The following is a 4,476-nucleotide window of genomic DNA, read 5'->3' as shown; positions in this document are numbered from 1 at the left end:
TCAACCCTCCGTCCCGTTGCCTATATCCCCTTCATCGGATGTTCCGGCTGCTGATACTGCAGTTCGTGACTTTGCTACCATTTGGGACTCTGTCAAAGCGTCCCTTGGGCGCGCTTCCCAGCGGATGAAGAAACACGCTGACAAGAGACGTCTGGATCCTCCGTGTTTCTCTCCTGGTGACCTGGTCTGGCTTGCTTCCCAGTACATCCGATTGAAGATACCTTCCTACAAGCTGGGTCCTCGCTACATCGGGCCGTTTAAGGTCCTCAGCAAGATCAATGAGGTATCCTACAAGCTACAGCTCCCGGCCACGATGAGGATACCCAACTCCTTCCACGTCTCTCTGCTCAAGCCGGTTGTCCTTGGTCCCTTCTCCGCTGCTGCCAGTCCGGCCCCTCCTCCTATTGCCGATGATGACATCTATGCGGTAAGGGATATCGTGGCCATGAAGACCGTACGAGGTCGACAGTTCTTCCTGGTGGACTGGGAAGGGTATGGTCCTGAGGATAGGTCTTGGGAGCCCAGGGAGAACGTGGGCACTCCTCTTATCCGTGCCTTCATGTCCCGGTTGCGGGGAGGGGGGCGTGGGGGGGGGGGGGTACTGTCACGCTCCCCGGGTCCTCACCCCCGTTCCCCGGCTCACCTGCCACGCTCTCCGCTCCCCAGTCACCGGATTCCGTCCGTCCCAGGGCTCCGGGCCCCCGATCCCGGCGCCCGACAGCTTCCCTGGACCTGGCCGGCTCCCCTGCGTCCTCCTCGCAGCCTCCTTCCCTGGCTTCTGGCACCCGGGCGGCGCGCATGCACATTAGGGCGCGCGCGCGGTCACTGACCCTTTCTTAAAGGGCCAGCGTCCATTAACAGGAAATGAGGTTGCACAGGTACAGGGTATATAAGGGGTCATTGTCCAAGGGGGCGGGGCCTGATCTTCGTGTTCCCTGAGCTAGGAGTCAGGTCTCCTGGTGTTACTGTGCTCGTACTCACCTATCTCTCTTTGTAGAGCCGTGCCTGCTTCGCCATCCAGTCTGCCGTGTCCTGATCCCCGCACGCTGTCCGTCTGCCATCTGACAGTCCGTACCATCCCGGATCCCTGCGGTGACCCGTCATCTTGCTCCAGAGGTTCCGGACCCCGCCTGATATCACCTCGGCCTCCGAACCTGAGCTACGTCACCAAGACCACCTTCTGTGACTCCGTGGTCCCTGGGACTCCTCCGCTGCCTTCACTTGCACGGACTGTTCTACTGCCCATCAGTGCTTCAGCTGCCGGACTCCCTACCACCATCTCAGAGAGTTCGGTCCAGTGGATCCACCTCCTGGGTCTGCCCGACCGCCCGGCCGTGACAACATTGAGGAAGAGGAGGAGGAGATTAGCATTGAGAAGGAGGAGGAGAGTAACACCGAGGATGAAAGTATCATCAAGAAGGAGGAGGCAAAATCAGACGACCCAACGAAAGAGAAGTATGATGTATATTTATTTGTATATCACTATGAAATGTTACATGATCCCCTGTATTCCTGGTGTAGTGACTGTGAGGAGGGGCTTTACTTTTATTTGCAGTGAAAAAAACAAACTTCGTATTCGCTCACATGTATGTATAATAAATCCGCCAGGTGCAATCCGATAGAAAATCTCATTGTACTCGACCCCGTGTAATTCAATGAGTCAGTAATGTTTTGCCATTTTTTTTTCTCAGCTGTGTTCAGGCTGAGAAAAAAAATCACAGCATGTTGCGTACGGCTGCGTAAAATGGCCAAGACTCGCCAATGCAAGTCTATGGGTGTAAGAAAAAAATGGACGGCACACGGACTATGCATATACCGTTTGATTTTTACGGATACATTACTATTCTGCAGAATAGCACAGCATAGATGGTCCTGTAAGTGACTCTGGAAGATTCAAATTGGATATTATGCGTATAATGCATATGGATGTTAGGTGAGAAAAAAACTCACACTCTCGCATGGCACATGGAAAACTAAACGGATTTCAGTCGTCCAACATTTCTGGTTAAAAAATCGGAGCAATTTTATATAACCAGATGTAAGTGAACCCGAAGGCTATGTGCACACGTTGCAGATTTGGTTGCAGAAAATCTGCATCTCCTGGCAGGAAAAACTCCTTTTTTTTGCTTTCAACGGTGAAAACGCAGGTAAAAACGCAAAAAGAATTGACATGCTGTAGATTATTTTCTGCTCACAAATCTGCAAGGAAAGAATCCTGAACGTGTGCACAGCAATTCAGGTTTCTCATGGACTTTGCTGGCATAAGGATATCTTTGCAGATTTGTGAAAAGCTGCAAAAAAAACAAAACCACATCAAAAAACGTGCCGTGTGCACACAGCCCGAGGGTGAAGTGGTTCCTTGTAGCAGTCACTCAGATCACAACTAAAATGTTCCACTTCATTCATTGATTCCTGAACACGACAATCTCAATGTATTTTATAGACTGACCCCAGGGAATGTCCTCCCCTCATGAGTAATCTTATCCACCTTAATCTCTCTCTCAGGACAAAACATAGGTGGTGGAAACCAAAATGTCTGAGAAGACACAAGGAGAGGAACAAGTGAGTGACACTTTACCTTCAGTTTATTTGTTGCTGCCACTAGAGGGCGCTCACTACATAGGGATTTATACAGTTGCCAGTGATCTGTATAGTAAATCAGTCTGCAGTGAGCGCCCTCTAGTGGCGGCAGAAAGAAAGATATAAAGGTTATCTGTGATTCTATAAACTGTTTCAGTGGAGGAGGATGGGGGAGTTGTTGCAGGGATTAGAATCTCGATTACTTTTTCCCATACAGCAAATTATTAATAATTAATTAATTCTTATCTTTCCCTATTAGTGGCAAAAACAGCAAAGGGGAAAGAAAACTGTCATGGTAAGTGCAATCCTTTGGATGATGCCTCTTATTCCTGCCATATTACAACAAATAAAAGTAACAGGAAAGCATTCTCCCATCAGGACCCCCCTCTAATACTGAAGAAACATTACTCAGAGTTTTAGAAAGTCATTTATACCGATGGAGTTTATCCGTAAGTTTCCCTGGAGAGTTTCCACAACGTTTTCCTATTGTAATAACTGTAGATTGTGGGGAACCCGAGTGCAGGACTCTCCAAAATTATCTGGTGTCTCCAGGACTGTACCGAAATGATCCCCTTCCCCAATCTAGACCCCCCATTTTAGACCCCCTCCCCAATCTAGACCTTTCTCAGTAGACGCCATTGTCCCCCCTAGACCCATCCCGTCCTCAGGAATCCTCACCCCGATCTTATCTGCTGCAGATTCCTCAGATCTGTATTCAGCTGTTTCCACAATGACACCGAGGACTAAGGACCAGGTCAGTGCGATCACAGCAAAACCAGTATCGCTTGTTTTTTCTTTCTTTATTTTAGTGGTGATAGAAAAATTCAGAAATGTGTGTAAAACAAAAAAACAATTGGTTTGCCCGTTTTTGATCTGTAACTATTTTTACTACTTTTTTGTCTATGAAGCCGTCACTTTTATATACAATTTTTTTTGCACTTTCAGGGGGAAGGATCAGTGAGGAAAATCAACCAAAACAAATAATTGTGGTTATACTTTTATTTCTTTATTTTTACGAGGGCTGATATGATTTTTTTTTTATGTTTTTCTTTATTTATATTTATTTTTTTTTTGTCCTTAGGAGATTTTAACCTGGAATCATCGGATGGCTTTTTCTATATCCTGCACGCTGTATGGCAGTATAAAGCTAAAATCATCAATGAAGCGTGTGGCTGGGCTTGGCAGGATGGCAGCCACGGGTGCCTTTAGCCGCCATGGTGATCGTCATCCACAACTGAGTCGTGAGGATCTAACGTTTATTCCCAGTGTCAGAAAGGGGTTAAAAAAAAGTGTACGTTCTAGAACTGAACCTTGTTCCTTCTGTGAACAGTGTCAGCTCGGCACTACAGGGAGCTGCTCCTGCACCCGCACAGCCTGGCATTTGACTCCTCCCACACACTGGTATGACATCATCATTAAAGGTCCTTTAGCTCATGGCCAATCACAGTGCACAACTATGTAACCAGTCACAAGCAGAAGCCTTCTAAGCAGCTGACTGCGTCCAAACAGAGGGCACGCTACATTGTAGCAGGAGTTCTGATCGCTGCTGAAGTAAGGGACGCCTGTGTAACACAGCCAGCACCGGCAACTGTACATCCGCCACCTGTTGATTCGAATAGAAGGCGGATATCCGGTATCCGTCCGTGGCCACTATACAGCAGATGAAGCTGTGCAGCTCTGAAACTGAGTAGTTACAGGCGGCACCGGGAACAGCTGATCAGCGGGGGGTGCCGGGTGTTACACCCCCATCAATTAGACGTTGGTGACCTATCCGATCAGTTAATGTCAGCCGCTTGGACTTTAATCCTTTTTTTGTTTTACATTTATATTTTCACTTCCATTTTCTATTTTTCTTCCTCCTCTTTTTCCAGGAGCCATTACTTTCTTTTTTTCTCT

The 4,476-nt window shown here is 47.7% G+C and overlaps 1 long non-coding RNA gene across 1 annotated transcript; it reads left to right on the top strand.

The window, feature by feature from the left end:
* The first annotated feature begins 1,029 nt into the window (after positions 1–1,029).
* Positions 1,030–3,908, top strand: LOC142244517 (uncharacterized). Its single transcript, XR_012724564.1, has 4 exons — positions 1,030–1,455; positions 2,506–2,562; positions 2,840–2,875; positions 3,662–3,908. It is a non-coding gene; the product is annotated as an uncharacterized LOC142244517 (long non-coding RNA).
* Positions 3,909–4,476: the final 568 nt, after the last annotated feature.

The sequence above is a fragment of the Anomaloglossus baeobatrachus genome, chromosome 6 (assembly GCF_048569485.1).
Source record: "Anomaloglossus baeobatrachus isolate aAnoBae1 chromosome 6, aAnoBae1.hap1, whole genome shotgun sequence".
Taxonomy (NCBI): domain Eukaryota; kingdom Metazoa; phylum Chordata; class Amphibia; order Anura; family Aromobatidae; genus Anomaloglossus; species Anomaloglossus baeobatrachus.
The sequence above is the reverse complement of the archived record's forward strand: the minus strand, read 5'-3'. Positions and strand labels throughout refer to the sequence as shown.